At 51.5% G+C, this 14,854-nt stretch overlaps 1 protein-coding gene and 1 pseudogene across 3 annotated transcripts in view; both read right to left on the bottom strand.

Moving 5' to 3' along the window:
• Positions 1–10,141, bottom strand: part of LOC144366821 (uncharacterized) — a 33,976-nt gene extending 23,835 nt beyond the window's left edge. The window contains exons 1-3 of one of the 2 annotated variants that reach the window (XM_078021657.1): positions 8,234–10,141; positions 6,082–6,239; positions 5,012–5,105 (exon numbers count right to left, since the gene is read on the bottom strand). The gene's annotated coding sequence lies outside the window, so the exon portion shown is untranslated. Of the gene's footprint in view, positions 1–5,011; positions 5,106–6,081; positions 6,240–7,415; positions 7,752–8,233 lie in introns of those variants that run through there. The other variant, XM_078021658.1, reaches the window with a different exon arrangement.
• A 1,909-nt stretch (positions 10,142–12,050) lies between these two features.
• LOC144366825 (adherens junction-associated protein 1-like) overlaps positions 12,051–14,854 on the bottom strand; it is a 43,335-nt pseudogene continuing 40,531 nt past the window's right edge. Inside the window, exon 3 of the transcript XR_013425962.1 lies at positions 12,051–12,141. The product of XR_013425962.1 is annotated as an adherens junction-associated protein 1-like (transcript). The remainder of the gene's footprint in view (positions 12,142–14,854) is intronic.

Here is a 14,854-nt window from a genome sequence, read left to right as displayed (position 1 = left end):
TGTAAAAACAACTATTATCCATTCATTCACTGACTACATGGCAGGAGCTGGACTCCAGATCTCAGTGTTTGAAAAAGTTGTGTTTCCTTCCTGCCCCTTAGTCCCTCGCTCTCTCTTTTTGTATGAATCCAAGAAGGACCTTCAGGAGATTGCAATGCCACCCAGTCATCCTAGCCAACTTTGTACTTGAACATGAAGTTCATGGGATGTTTCTGCTTCACATTGTGTTAGTCACTAGTCATCAGAGAGCTCTGTGCTTTCACCTACAGAGTGCCACCCCACTTCCCTGCTGCAAGGGCTCTTCCTGCCAGGTCACCTGCTGGATGGAGGGCACTGCCCAGTGCCCTAGATCTCTCCTGAATGTCCTGTGACCAACCCACTGCAGGCCAGGCAGACATCCACAGAAAAAACAGCGAGAGGGTCTGGCGCCCCCTGCAGAAAGCACCCCCGTCCAGGTACTGTTATATAGATGCCCACAGAACATTCCCCAAACCTGCAGCAGCTTGGACTGCATCCAAATTGCAACCACAGGCCGAGCACAGTGGCACCCACATGTGATAGAGTGACTCAGGAGGCTGAGGCAGGAGGATTGTGGGTTTGAGGCCAGGTTTAGCAAATTATTGAGGTACTGTCTTAAGATAAAGAACTAAAAGGGCTGAGGATGTAGCTCAGTGGCAGAGCCCCTGGTCCAATCCCCAGTACCAAGAGGAGGTGGAGATACCAGAGATGGGAACTTCTGAGTTGGGTCAATGGTAACTCCAAGTCCAATGAGACTGAATGCACAGGGGAAGCTTTAACCCGGAAAAGAAAAGGAGGCAGGGAGCTTCAGCTCCAGGTAAAGGACTAGGAATTGAACCCGGGTACCTTACCACTGAGCACACCCCAATCCTTTTTATTCTTGTTTTGAGAAGGGGTCTTGTTACGTTGCTGAGGGTCTCACTAAATCATCAAGGTTGACCTCAAGTGATCCTCCTGCCTCAGCCTCCCGAGAATCTCTGGGATTACAGGCATGCACCACCATGCCCAGCAGGAAAGGAACTTTTATCAGTGCAGCCACACGGGGAAGGCAGGGGGACCCACATCCTTCACCTGTCTTCAGGGAGTGACAATGACTTGGAGCTTTTATACAAAGGGGAATGAGGGCAAGGGCTTGGGCTTTGCACAGCTGCCAAAGCAGGTGGTCCTGACCAGGTGAGGTCTGTCCATCTTCCCAGGATTGGCCAGGTGGGGCCTTGTCAGGAGAGCTGTGTCACCTGCTTTGCCTCTCAGATGCACATCAATCAGACCTTGTTCCTGGGACATGAAACAGACTGCATGGGGGCGGGGGTCTGGATTCTGAATTAAGAGCAAGTTCCTTCTGCTGAAAATAGAGAAGGGCTACAACCCCATGCCCACCTCAGGAGCCAGGAAAGCTAAGATGGGTCCCGCCCTTCCTCAGGCCTGGGCACAGGCCATCTGCCTAGGCATTTTCTGTGTTTTTCCCATTTTTGCTTTTCTTCAGGCCAAGGAAATTCACGTATGTAGATCACTTGGGTTTTGTTTCTATAAACTGTAACCACTTCTGTGGGTCAGGGGCTTCCTCCACGCCTTCTGGCTGCTTCTCCCCAGTTTGATCAAAGTTCTTTATTTTTTCCTTTTTCTTTCTTTCTTTCTTTCTTTTTTTTTTTGCCTGTTCCTTGTGCTGGTGGGCACTGATGCAGCCAGCAGGGTCCAGTAACAAATCCAAGATGACTCAGGCAAAGGGGATGGATGCGCCATATATTGAGGCAGAGATGCTGCCCTTCTAATTCTGCCTTTAGCCATCCATTGGACGTCGGCGGGTAGAGGTGGAGGGCTGGAGTCCTCCTTACAAACTCCCCAGGACTCAAGTCAGCAAACACTGAAAGCCCTGTCGCCCTCAGGGACAGGGCCCCAGACAGTTCCTCGGTGCCTCCCAAAGGCTGCCAAGGGAGAAGTCACTTGGGGCCCGACTCCAGGAGGATCATCAAGGGGCGGGACAGGAGGACTTCAAGTAAAAAGCTGCAGCCAGCTCGCCCTAGGACCCCAGCCCTCACCAGCCCCAACCCGTTCCTGGACAGAAAGGTTTCCTCGAGCATCCTCACTGGGTGTCCCTGCAGCAGGGCCCCAAGATTGCCCTGGAAAGGGATCTGTCAGGTGGGAGCGACCCATTTCCCTGATAGATGCTGCTCAGTGCCAGTATCCCCTTCTCTAGGCTCGGCAGAGTCCCCTGAACCTGCAATGTGCCCAGATGTGCCTGGCCTGCAGCCCTGACTCTGAACCAGCCTCATGGAACACTGGATGCACAGTGGAGGCCCATGTGGAGTGTCCTCCTCCCAGTGCGCACCTCCTACTCATCCCTTGGCACATCCCCAATCCTCTTCGCTCCTGGGACCCCTCAACTTTCTTTCCAAAGGCCTTGGAATCGCCAAAGGATTGATGCATGAGGGAAGGGACCTGCATCTGGGGGCAGAGAGAACTCGCTTTAGCATCATGTTGCCTACGTGGTACTTACACCCCTGAAGATCTCGCCCAGCATTTGAAGCAGGATCAATTTAGCCACGCAGCAGGTAAGCACTGTTAAGCTCAAAACATTGCATGGACAGGAAAGAGATTTCTTCTGCAATCAATTTCTACATCATAGTCTTCAGTAAAGGAAGACACCACTTAGGGGCTTCTCTGTCCCCTATTGGTTGTAGCTAATTTCAAAAAACAGTTTCAATGAAGGGCAGCAACCTGCACATTTCAAGCACACTCTGCTGAGTTCCAATACTATGCTTCAGCTGTGAGGGCACCACAATCAATATAAACAACATGTCTATCACCCTAAAAGTTTCCTCCTGCCTCTCTGCAATCCCTTCACACCTCCACCATCCCCCCTCACATCTCCAGGTGACCCCTGATCTGCTTTTTGTTACTATATACTTTCTAGAAGTTTCAATAAACGAAATCATACAGCATGTTTTTTTTTTTAAATCTGGCTTCTTTCAACATAATTATTTTGAGCATCAAGAGGGTTAAGTGCCAATAGCTCACCCTTTCCTATTTTTGAGTGATCAACTGTCTCTTAAGGTGGGCCTGGGGAGTCTGCATCCACTCACCTGCTGATAGACATCTACACTGTTTCCAGTTCTTGTCTATAAACAAAGCTGCTATGAACATGTGTATACTAGTTTTGGCAAAGGCAGGTTGTAATTGATGGATTTCTGGAGGCTCAGTAGGCAAGTTGAATATTGAAAACTCCAGGGAGGGAACCCAGTGGGAGAGCTTGTTCTGCAGAGTGAAGTCCTGAGTTTAACCCCCAGCACAAAAAAAAAGAAAGAAAAGAAAAGGAAAAAGAAAGAAAGAGAAAAAAGAAAAAGAAAAACTCAGAACGACTGCCAGATCACAGGGGCCCTCCACCTTTGTGGGTTTCACCTGCAGGAGTTCAGTGTTCCCACTGAGACTGTCTACAGGTTCCTCATGTTTCTGGACCTTTCTGACATATGCCAGAGCATTCTGTTCCTAACAAGGCTGCCCTCTAGAGAAACTGCTTTATCAGAGTCTGAACAACTGGGAATCACCAGAGCCTGTGTCACCTGGGGGAAGGCAGGCACCCAGCTCCAGCACCCTGAGTCCTGCTGTTCCACCTAAGAGGGCAACAGGGAGAAGCACTGGGGACATTCCCAGCCCAGGATGCAGGCTCAGGAGACAGGGACCCGCTGGAGGGGCCACAGAAAGCTTGCCTCCCACTCCTGGACACTCCCCAAGGCCTATTTCCAGGAGCTCCCTTCCCCAGTGCTAGAGTTACAAGGCAGACTAAAAGGCAAAGGACTGAGAGAGGAGCAAGCACGGACACTAGACTCCCACCAGGAGGGATGCTGGGACCCTCAGACCAGGAACCCCTCAAACAACCATGACTAACCTGCCAAGGGCTCTCATGGAAAGACAGAGAACAGGCACCAGCAGAGGGGACAAGGCAGAAAGAGATGGAGACACAAAATGCTGGGACACAAATGAGGAAGAGCTTTGATGAGCTCATTAACATACTGGACTCCACTGAGCAAAGAATGTCTCAGCTTCCACAACACGAAAGCAAAGCAAGATAGGGAGAGGGAGAGAAAGAAGAGGGAGAGGGAGAGGGAGAGGGAGAGGGAGATGAGGGAGACAGGGAGAGGGAGATGGAGTGGGAGAGGGAGATGGAGAGGGAGAGGGAGATGGAGAGGGAGAGGGAGAGAGAGAGGGAGAGAAGGAGGGGGCAACAAGGGAGAGGGAGACAGGGAGAGGGAAAGGGAGACATGGAGAGAAGTGGGGGAGGAGAAGGGAAAGGTAGAGGGGGAGAGGGGGAGATGGAGAGGGAAAGGAGGAGAGGGAGAGGGAGAGGGAGAGAGGCTGAGGGGGAGGGAGACAGGGAGAGAAAGAACCAACATCTAAGAACTGTGGGAAGATAAGAGGTGTCATGTAGACAAGATGGGAATCCAAGGAAGAGAAGAGGAGAACTTCCCAAATTAGTACCAAATCAAAGTGGCTCAGAGAACTTCAAGCAGAAGGAACAACAAAAGAACTCCACCCAGCCTCAGCCTCCAGGAATCCAAACTGCAGCACCAAGAGAAAGCCAAGCCAACACCAAAACAGAACCACCATCAAACACACACACCCTAAAGGGGCCAGAGGAAGAAGGCAGCCCTCTGGGAACAGAGACACAATATATCCAACTGCTCAGAAAGTATTCAAGAAAGAGCTCAGAGCAAAACACTTAGAAGTGTTGAGGTGAAAGCCCCCCAACCTACAGCCATGTCCTGAAAACTCAGCCTTCAGAGTGAAGAGAAATAGAGACTCCCAGACACACCATGGAGGGACTGTGTCACCAGGAAGCTGCCTGGCAAGAAATGCTAAAAGAAGTCCTTTAAAGACAAGGACCATGATCCCGGCCAGAAAGAGACTGACATAAAAAAGAAAAACAACTTAAGTTTTCTTGGATAAGTTTGTTCAGATCAAAATTAACAAGTGTCCTCGATGAGAACTGTATACGTACATGTGAGATGACAGTGTGACGCGGGGTGGCAGAAGCACCAGGAATGCTTTGTTGCTGTGAGGTACTGACACCAGTCTCAACCAAGCAGTGTCATCTGAAAGTGGAGCTGTGTTAGTTGTCAGTATACACTGCGACCACTAAAAAAGGTTTTTAAAAAGAAGTATAACAGGTGTGCTGAGAAATGTGAGTAGATGGAATCAAAAGGCAGGAAAAGAGGAGACAGACAAAAACAGGCACAAAGAACCAGGGCAATTACACAGAATGGTACCAAGCACAGCAGATGCTATTTCAACTGGATCAATAATCACATTATACGTCAGGGGCCTAAACGTACCAATTATCAGAGATTATCAGAGGGGTTCAAAAAACAGGTTCCAACCCTTTGGTGTCTAGAAGTCCACTTGAAATATACAGTAGTACCCCCACCCAGGGATACATCCCGAGACTCCCAGTGGATGCCTGAGCTGCAGATGACACTGAGCCCTATATACACTGTTTTCCCCTATATCTACATTCTTATGACTGTTATAAATTAGGCACAGGAGGAGATTGACAATGGAAACTAATAGTAAAATAGAATAATTTTAACATAATTCAATAAACTTCCAACCATCGCTCCCCTTAAGCTTTAAGTAAAATCAGGGGTATGTGAGCGTCAGCACTGATAGTGCAACAGTCCATCTGATAACCAAGATGGCTACCAAGAGTGAGTAACAGGCAGGGAGCGTATACAGTGTTGACACACTGGACAAAGGGACAATTCATACCTCAGGGGGACAGTGCGAGACTTCATAGCATTACACACAATGAAATATAATTTAAAACTTAGGAAATTTTTTTATTTCTGGAATTTTCCACTTAACAGTTTGGGACTGCAGTTGACCACAAGTACCTGAAACTTTGGCGAGCTGAACCATGGGTAGGAGGGGACCACCGTAGATTAAGAGTGAAGTGTTGAAGAGGGAAACACGGGGCCAACTCTAGTGAAGGAAAGCAGTAGTCACTGTTTGAAGCTCAGACTATATTAACTACGTGCAAGGAAAACTGCCAATCATATAGAGGGACACCACCTGAATGATGATGGGACAGTTCTCCAAGATGTACCATCCTCAGGGAGCACGCACTGCACGGCAGAACATTAAAATACTTGAGAACTGCGAGGAGAGGTGGGTGACGCCATGACCAAAGCTGGAGACGGGACCAGCCTGCTGCCAGAAGTGGACAGACCCTGAAGGGGAACACCAGGAGGACAAAGTTAAGCTCAACAGGACACAGCACAGTGCGCTGACAGGATGTGCACAGGTGTCCAGAGGGCTTGCACTTACTGCGGTTGAGGAACGGCTGGTTTGAACTTTTCAGGCTTCTCTTTGGGGCCGCCTGTTCCTTGTTCCCCTTCTCCTCTTTTCCTGCCTTCTCTTGGATTGAGGGTTTTTTGAGTTTGTTCTGTGGTGCTGGGGATGGAACCCATAGCTTCCCACATCGATGCAAGCAATCCACCACTGAGCTGGGTCCCAAGCCTTTTTTTTTCCCCCCAAGAAAATCATTTCTTTAAAAGCTTTAAAAACAAATAATGCTGTTTTGCAAATATGACTTTGCTTAACGAGGGCCACCAACTTACAGCACTGTGATGTCAGGAACACAGAGTGTGCAGGGAAACTAACTAATGCTGCTACAGTTGGGAGATTGGCTGGTGTTGCTGACTGAAGTGTGGGTGACACACATTGGGACTTGTGACCCATCAGATCAGCGTAGTTAATGGTCACCCAACTCCCTGCACAGGCTTGGGTCTGATCACATATTCTGCCTGGATAGACATTTCAGCCTCTTTTGTATATAAAAGACACACACATACTCTCTCTCTCTCTCTCTTTCTCTCTCTCTCTCACACACACACACACACTCTCACACACTCTTTCTCTCTCACACACACACACACACACTCACACATACATGTATGTCCTGTCATACAAACATGTAAACTTGTCTGCAAGGGCACACATTAAATAAACAAGTATTACGTGCCTCAGGCAATCCTATTCTCTATAAATACATACACATTTTTTTGCATTTTGTTTTTTTTGTACCAAATTTCTACATTATCTAGCAACTTGCAAAAGAAAAGTTTCTATTTTTCTGATACAAAATGTCTCTAAAGACTCGTTATGTTTGGACTTTAATCAAAGGATATATATAATCAACAAATCAAGAGCATTGTATGTTTGCCCAGCCCTTTCTGAGACAGGGTCCTGCTAAGTTGCTGAGGCTGCACTTGAACTTGTGCCACTGCACCAGCACAATGAGTTATTTTTAAGATTGCACCTCATTCTCTTCGCTGGCTTAATAGCTACAGCTCTGTGTCACGCTAGTGACTCCTTTACAATAGAGTTTAAGTGCACATCTTTACCTTAACCAGTCCACCTTCAAATGACCCTTTGAGAGAACCAAGTGACAGCATATTTCCAGGACTCCTGCCTGGTCTCTGTGTTGTTATCATACATTGCACATCTACATGTGTAAAAAAAATGTTGGCATTAATTGTGCTTTAACTACTCTATTGTCTTAAAGACCATAAACTGGGGGACTGTGACAAGGGCCTACCTGGGTAGGCAGAGGATTGGAGGAGGATGGGGGCAGAGAAAGTATTCAAAGAAACAGGAAATGATGATCTGCCCATGGAGGAGGAACATGATGAGTCACACCCCTTACAGGGGCCTGTGTCCACAAGATTAAAGCATCTTTACAACTCAATGATAAAAACACAAATAACTCAATTTTTCAAATGGGCAAAAAGAGGTGAAGAGACATTTCTCCAGACACCACCCAAGCGGTGTCAAGCATGTGACAAGAGGTTCCTGGTGCTGGCACTTGATGTGCAACTTGGAACAATGAGGCACTTCCTGCCACCAGGGCAGCCTGGGCCCTGCTGGAGGTGGGTGCAGCTGTGAGGGACAGGGCAGGAGGTCATCTCCCAGGGATGGGTCAGCCCGAGTGGGCGTCGGGCACAGCCACCACAGCCCTTCATGTCCCTGTGCACATTACCCCTGGGTGGGTCTTTTCCTGTCTCCCTGCTCCATTTGCTTTTGCTGGTTTCATGGAGTATTTAAAGTAGTCTTGAACTGAGGTCAGTACATAATGTCCCTGTCACACTGCCTGGCACAGATCACGTGATCAATAAATCAAAACTAGAATTATTTATTTGTAAAAAAAGAAGGTTGAAATTACCTCAAAAAAGAAAAAAGAGGTGACACAGCAAGATGTGACGGGGGAGTCCCAGGCGCCTAGGGCAGCAGGCTCGGTGTTGCAGTGGGGGAGCCAGGTGGCAGGAAGGTCAGGTGGAGGCCCTCTTGAGACCTGACCAAATAGAGCGCTTCATTCCCTGTGCAGCCTTCACCTCTTCCCAGTCCAGTCTGATGTCGGGAACCTCCTCTTCTGGCTCAGGATCCTTCCTCAAGGCCCCCCGGGGGGAGGCGACCAGGATGGGCAGGGGGCCACATTCCTCCCGGAATTCCACCACATGGAGACCCTTCTTGTCGGCCAGCTGTTGGTGGGTTTCCTGGGCAAGACCAAAGTGAGAACAGCAGTTAGGTCTCCGAGGGTCCCTGTGGCTATAGGAGTGAGAGGCACCACCACAGGGTGGGGTGGGGGTGGGGGTGCAGTACCCACCAGAGAGCTTGGGGGAAAAGAGCAGTGCCAGCTGATTCTGGGTGGTTAAACCACAGTGGCTGTCACAGGGGGATGCCTCAGCCCACCTTCCCACCCCAAACTGGGGTACGCCAGGCCTCGCCTTCCAAACTCCCTAAGCACGTGCCTGCTGGGCCAAGCACCAAGCCTGAACCTGGTGGAGCCCTGAGATCTAACAACCAAATCACAGGAGGTCCAGGGGGGAAAGGACATCAAGGACCCCACGGGTGCTCAACCCTGGAAACACCATGGGACAAAACACCTGACTTCTTCAACACAACAGCAGCAAGGGGGGAAGGGGGAGGGACAGACCAAGAGAGACTTAAAAGACACAGGAGAAACTTTAGAAGTGCTGACATCTTCTCAACTGGATTGAATCAAATCAACAAGATTGAATCAAACTGTGTAAAAAAAAATGTTTTTAAATCGGACGAATGGATAGATTTGAATGAACAGATTCGATACTTGATAATACTGAGTCATGATATTTAGGAATGGTAAGGGTACCATGACATTTTTTTTCCCCAGTGCTGGGGATCAAACCTGGGCCTTAAGTGTTCCTAGCAAGCGCTCTACCATAGAAGTAAATGGATCCTTTACATCCTCTAAAGGATCAGAATCAGAAACCACTTCTCAGATTTCTGATTCTAATCCTTTAGAAATACACTGAAATATTTACGAATGAAATAAAATGGGACCTGAGATTTGGTTCAAAAAGACTCGGTGAGGTGATGTTGAGAAACAAGATTAGCTCTGGTTGGGCAGCAGAGCCCTGGGGTCACTGCAGCAGGTGGCCGTGGGAGCCCCTAGGAGACCCTCAGCACCTTGGTCTGCAGCACAGCCAGACCTGCTCAAACCCCAGGTAAGGTTACCTGGCGGGAGAGCCCATGGAAGAGGCCCCGGGTGAGGTTGAGCATGTTGACGGACCCAGAGACCTTGGCATACATGTCCTTGATGCCAATGAGCCGGCAGATGGTAATGATGGCCCTGTGGCAGTGCAGGCCGTATCCTAGGAGACAGGAAATGGACTGAGCACCTGCCAGCATGCTGTCTTTCGTGTGGCTCTGGGTTTAGGGAATGACATTTTGGCTTCACCACCCCCAGCTGGTGTGACTTCTAGGACGACATTTATTCAATGGTATGCACAAAAATTAAACAGAACATCTACCTTAAACGTAGTGGGGGGGAAACCAGGATATTACTTACATTAAAACTTAAGTGCCTGAAAACTCTTGGCCCTCTGCCCAGGCCAGCTCCCGTGTCCATGCCTGTTTACCATCAAGGGAGACGCCTGTCCTCACCCTCCTAGACCACTCAGCTGCCCTGGCAGCGACACCACTTCCCTCTCCTGGGAACACCTTCTGGCCTAAGTGGCAGCGTCTCCTGAATTGGTGGCTCCTGGAGTGCTTTCTCACCTCCCTGATGGCCTTCAGTGCTGGGGTGGTCTTCTCCCCTCTAACCATGTGCCCTGCTCTTGGCCACCGGCAATCCCTCCTCCAGAAGAGCTTCAAAAACACAAGCCAGGGCTGAGGCTCTAGAGCAGAGCACTTGCCCGGCATGTTTGAGGCACTGGGTTTGATCCTCAGCAAATCAAGGCTCCGGGGCACAACCTCTCACTGGCCATTGCTCTCTGAATTAAACAAAGACATCTGCAGGATCTTCCCCCTAGAATATCATTATCTCTCTCTCTCTCTCTCTCTCTCTCTCTCACACACACACACACACACACACACACACACACACACACACCGTGCCTGACCCCACTTACTGCACTGTCCTCACATGGCCTGTGCACGAGGGCACACTGCAAACTGGGGCACGCACCAGCCTGGAACGTTCTCCCAGACCTGCCCCTCTGCTCCTCTTCCTTCAGGATCTCACTCACACTGCCCCTGCCTAGAGGCCACCTCTGGCCACCCTGATGAAGGTGGCCCTCCTCCTCCTCTTGACAGCACTGAGGAAGGCACAAGGCAGTAGCTCAGTTGCTTAGGGCCTCACTAAGTTGCTGAGGCTGGCCTGGAACTTGCAATCCTCCTATCTCAGCCTTCTGAGTGTCACTGGGATTACAGGTGTGCACCACTGCGCCCAGCTCCTGACCTGAACTCCTGAGATTTAAAAAACTACCGTCAAATGAAACAGGTTCTTACTACAGAACTGCAAGCAAAATGCAAATCCAAATGTTTAAGAATTCTGCACCAAGAGTGCACTGGGTGTGACTGTCCCCATAACCAACACTGCCTGTGGCCTGTCCACAAGACAAGAAAGGCCATTTCTGCTCACCCAGTGCCTCAATGAATAGAGATCATAGAAGTTCAACAGTACTCAATGGTGAGGGGCTGGGGGAGCTCCGTGACAGCGCATGCTTCACAGATGTGGGGCTCTGGTTTAATCCCCAGCATCAAATAACAAGCCTAACACCACGACATTTGTAGAGGAACAGCACGTGACTGGCAGGAAGGAACACCGTCCAGCTGGGTGAAGGCTCCAGGAGGAACCACGTGCCCACTCATCCAACCCGTGCCCACTCATCCAACCGGACCACCTCCACCTGCTCCGCCCACCTCAGCCACTCTGGGAACAGGCCTGGGCCTGTGCAGCCCGACCTTGGCTTCTTCCCCAGGAGCCTCGCCTTCCTCAGCCTAATTCAGGCCTTCCATCTGTCACTCTCAGGATTAGTTCAAGAGAGCAGTGGGTAGCCATTCACCGAGGGTGACTCCTCAAGGGTACGAAGGACATAGAAACCTAGTGGCACATCCCCTGCTCAGGCACCATCTCCCCAACGCAGTCCAGGCCAGGTGGCTGCAGGTGACCTTGGGCCTTTGACTCCATCAGCATCTCCTTATGCTCACGATGGCATCCGCCCTTCCCACAGTCGACCTGATCCAGGCTCAGAACAACCCGTGAGAGAAACCACCTCCCAACCATGCTGTCCAGGAGGCCGAGGCCCCACGAGGTCACAGCCAAGGACAAGCGCTGGCCAGCCACGGTGGGGAGCCTGGGGGTGCAGTGGGCCGGGCAGGCGCTCTCACCTGCACCAGTCGCCCCCCCTGCAGGATCTCCATGGCCAAGTCTGAGCCTCTGTCCCCAGGAAAACTGCAGCTTCCCCCTGCAGAGAGAAACTTCTGGAAAGAAAAGCTTCCCCCTCTGTGACGCTGATCCTCACGGCCTTGCAGCAGGCTGCAGGACAGAGACTCACTGACCCACATGCAGAGCAGAGGCCTCGCACCTGCCCAGGGCTCCTCAGTCCACCACCCGAGTGTCTGATGTGACTTTGGTGGAGTCTTGGACCTGGACGGCTGCAGCTGGCGGGGAGGCCTCCAGCGTCACCGGGAGCTCACCTGCTGCAAGGTGAGGGCGGTGCGTCTTTTGCGGGAGCATGCCCGTTGGCCCCTTTCCAACTGCACGTCACTAGGCAGGCCACTCCTGGGGGCTTGGGACAGGGGTGACCCCTAAGGAAAGATTACTCATCACCCCAAATGGCAGCTCTAAAGTCCAGTCCAGAGCATTTCCTGCCAACCACTGAGCTCACTGTCAGGCCCCGAGGACGGCCTGCCCTGGACATGAGGAGGGCCACCCTGGGAGGGCCACCCTGCCCCCGGCATTCACCTTGTAATGAGAAGAGAATGAGGAGGGGCCTGTGCAGGCCACTTCCCTAGCTGTCCACAGGTGGCATCCAGGGGCAACCCAGCCTTACATCAGTTCAGGGCTGGGAAAGGGACTTCCAGGTGGTCTTCTCCAGCCTCTGGGGCCAGGACACTGGGTTCCAGGGCTGAAGCCCAACTCAGCTCCTCGCAGGATCCAGGCTTGTGGAGGCTCTGCCCACTCTGCCCACCTGCCTGCCACCTCTGCACAGCATCTCTCCCTGGGCCACCCACCCCTTCCATCAGAACTTGGCCCCTGGAGGCCTGGTCTGGCCCCTGCCACCCACAGCAGACCCTTCTTCCTCTGACTACCGCTGCCGGAAAAATTGGACAATCGATGACACTGGCTTCGTGACATTTCCCGCACTGTCCTTGCTCGTCGGCTCTCTCAGTAGGGATGCGTCCTCATCTATCTTACTTGGCCAAATAAGCGTCTAAACCCCTTGAAGAGATGGAGGGGCCCCATGCCCCCAGCAGCTCGCCCTCCTACCTGGGCGGGCACTTTAGCACCGACTAAGTATAAAGTTGGCGGTTCATTGCATAATTGATCAAGAAGCCAGAAATTCTAAAACTGGTCCTTTTAACACAGTCAAATAAAAATTCTAAAAATGGTGTTCTGTCTAATGTTCAATCTCAGCGCTCAGGATTGTTCCCCTGCACGCAGATGAAATCATAAATTCAATCCACAGAACGTCAGACAGCTCTGTCATCCAGCACTGTGTGTCCCACACACAAGGCCAGGGAAGACATGTTCCACAGGAGCACTGGCACGGCTCCTCCCCACCTGCTCGGCCAGTGACCCCACAGTCCCTTAGAGGAGACCAGAGCCTAGAGGGGGTGTCACAGAGGCCCCTCCCTGCCCCATACCCCAGGCAGCAGCAGCATTTGAGAACCTGGCAAGGGAAGGGAGCACCGGAGAGTGGCCTTCCCGGGCCCTGAAGAACTGGCCCTGTCTCTGCCGCTCTGCGGAGAAGGACGAGGCCCTGGGGATCAAAAACGCTTAAGAGGCACTAACTGCACTAAGCCAGAGCAGCATGTGGGGAATGGGAATGAAAGGAAGAGGAGTCTCCAGGCAGAGTCAGGGCGGACTTCACGGGTCCACTTGGTGTGAACCGGCTTCGCTCAGCAGAAGCACAGGGAGTTCCCTAAGGGCCACACAGCCCCAAGGGCTGGCGGCTGGCACCCGTCTCCACCTGCGATTGTGCTCAGTGTGTCCTTGGTCACCAGCCAGAACCGTGGCTCTCAGGATGTGCTAGGCCACCCCTGCTTCTGAGACAGTCCCAATTAAGACTCTAAAGACCGGCCTCGGTGTCTGCCAAGTTCAGGGTGCTGCAGGAACTCCAGCCGCTCATTTGTTCTGTGATGCTCTTACCCCAATTAAGCTACTCAAAACTTTTGAAGTTCATGAGTCATTTGCTTCAAATATCTTTAAATTCAGGAGAGATTCACTTTCCTGGTAGCAAACACCCAGCAACTTAATTAAAAGGGGTTCAGCATTTAAGCTGCCACCAAGGCTTTCGACGGAAGGGAAAGGAGCTCGCTTCTCCCTGCTGCTCTGCGTGGATTCCCTTCCACTCCGACTCTGGCATTTAGGAGGTATTTCACTGTCACGGACTCGCTCCCAGGGTTGGCTGGCACCCACCGCTGCTCAGGTCAGCTGGCCATCAAGGTGCAGAGGAAGTAAGGCCAGCCTCCCTGCTCACATGCCTAAAGGACACTGAAGGCCCCCTGGTGACACAGACAAAGCAACTTTCCAACTGGCCTTGGGGAAACGCCTGAGTGAATTGCAATGTAAAAATTACCAGGCAGGGCTCTGGTGACATCTGAGCCGCTGCGACCTTGAGCTGCTGATGTCATGGACAGGACTGATTAAATGGAGACAAGCCTTGAATGACACTGGGGACCTGCAGGGCTGCATGGCCCCTCGTGGGTGGTGCACCTCCCGAGAGACCCAAGCTTGCTCAGCTGGGGAAGTCGAGATTCACCTGAGCAGGCCAGGGAGGCCCAGGGCAGGTGCCAGCAGGCAGGGTCCGAGATCCTTCCCGAGCACTGACCTTGCTAAGCACAGGCCGGGGCCAGGCTTCCTTGCCGTGGCCTGTCCAGTAACCAGAACCAGGCGCCTTGACACGCACACACTCGCCATGAGCTTTAAGACCAGCACTCAAGGAACTGCCCTCTGGCTCTCTCCTACCAGACACTGTGACTCCAAACTCAGCGTATGACAGGCAAGAGGCTGACACAGGCAGACGGGTCACACTGGGGCCTCCTGATAGAGCCTCAGGCGAACTTCTGACCCATCTGACGTCCATCCTTTGCCAGCACTTAAGAGAGGCTGAGCTGTGTGCCTCTGCGAATCCACGCCAGGTGATTTTCCATCCCAAGCAGCTCCCAGCTAGAGCTCTAGCTACACCTCTGCAAGAAGCACCAAGGTCAGAGACAGGCCTTGGGACCTGTGAAATGATCTGTCAAAGCTGGTAGCAGAAGATCAGCACATTAATAGCAACTGACATCATCGTTATCA

The sequence above is a fragment of the Ictidomys tridecemlineatus genome, chromosome 9 (genome assembly GCF_052094955.1).
Source record: "Ictidomys tridecemlineatus isolate mIctTri1 chromosome 9, mIctTri1.hap1, whole genome shotgun sequence".
NCBI classification, from domain to species: domain Eukaryota; kingdom Metazoa; phylum Chordata; class Mammalia; order Rodentia; family Sciuridae; genus Ictidomys; species Ictidomys tridecemlineatus.
The sequence above is the reverse complement of the archived record's forward strand: the minus strand, read 5'-3'. Positions and strand labels throughout refer to the sequence as shown.